This window comes from Laccaria bicolor, genomic scaffold (assembly GCF_000143565.1).
Source record: "Laccaria bicolor S238N-H82 LACBIscaffold_210 genomic scaffold, whole genome shotgun sequence".
Taxonomy (NCBI): domain Eukaryota; kingdom Fungi; phylum Basidiomycota; class Agaricomycetes; order Agaricales; family Hydnangiaceae; genus Laccaria; species Laccaria bicolor.
In genome coordinates, this window is record NW_001890068.1 from 1 (window position 1) to 1,253 (window position 1,253).

Sequence of the window (1,253 nt, forward strand, 5' to 3'; positions counted from 1 at the left end):
TATATATATAGGTCATTGGGGATATGATTGAAGGATTGGAATGAGTTGACATTCTGCCACTTATGAATAGTTGCTTTTGATGTCAGGTCCATGGCTGCTTTTTATACTTGCAATCTGTGATGTCTTTTCATATGAGAAGTCACTATCCTATCTAATCAAAGGGTGTGCTTCACATGAATCCTGGATAGACATTGAAAAACAGACAGGACCAACCACATATTTAACTCACTTTTGGTACCTTTAAATCAATCTACTCAAGGCTGACCCCAGTGGTGAAGGCTTGGAGAATGACGGTATTGAAAGACATGACAAGTTGCATTGGTAGCACAGAGAATTTATCACTCCAAAAAAATCATGTGAAGATTGACTGTGGTCAGACTTAGGAAAGCAGATACTGATCTGAGTGGAAGGTTAACCAACATCAAAGATGGGATAGTGGCTTAGTGTGGAAAACAGCCATGGACCTGACATCAAACACAACTATTCATAAGTGGCAGAATATCAACTCATCCCAATCCTTCAATCATATCCCCAATGACCTATATATATATAGTTAACCACACTACATACTATATGTCAGAAAAGTGGACACAATTAACTTTTGTAATGAAAAAAGCGGACACACTACAAACCATTGTAGTCTGAAAAGGCAGATACAATTAACTTTTGTAATGAAAAAAGCGGACACTACAGACCATTGTAGTCTCAAAAAGTGGACACTATTAACTTTTATAATGAAAAAAGCGGACACTACAAACCATTGTAGTCTGAAAAAGCAGACACTACTAACTTTTGTAGTCTCAAAAAGCGGACACTACAAACCATTGTAGTCTGAAAAAACAGACACTACTAATTTTTGTAGTCTCAAAAAGCGGACACTATTACTTTTGTAATGAGAAAAGCAGACACTACTAATTTTTGTAGTCTTTGTCTGACCTTTGTGGTCTATGTCCAACTTTTGTAGTCTTTTTTGTAGTCTATTAGTAAACTTTGTAGGCTATAAATTACTTTTGTAGTCTGTCAGTGTCAATTACCCTTTTAGGGCATGTACCTTCCTTTTTGGGAGAAATTTCCCATGATACAATAGTTGTAGCCCCTTCTCTTAGCTTTCTAAATCTGTTGAAATCATGTTGTTTAGTGTTCTTTTCATGAAGAAAAATGCAAAAAACAAAAAAAAACGCGGCGCTTTTGAAAACCTTTTACCTTATATCTCCACAATGGAAGCACTTTAGGACATAATTCCAACTGATTCT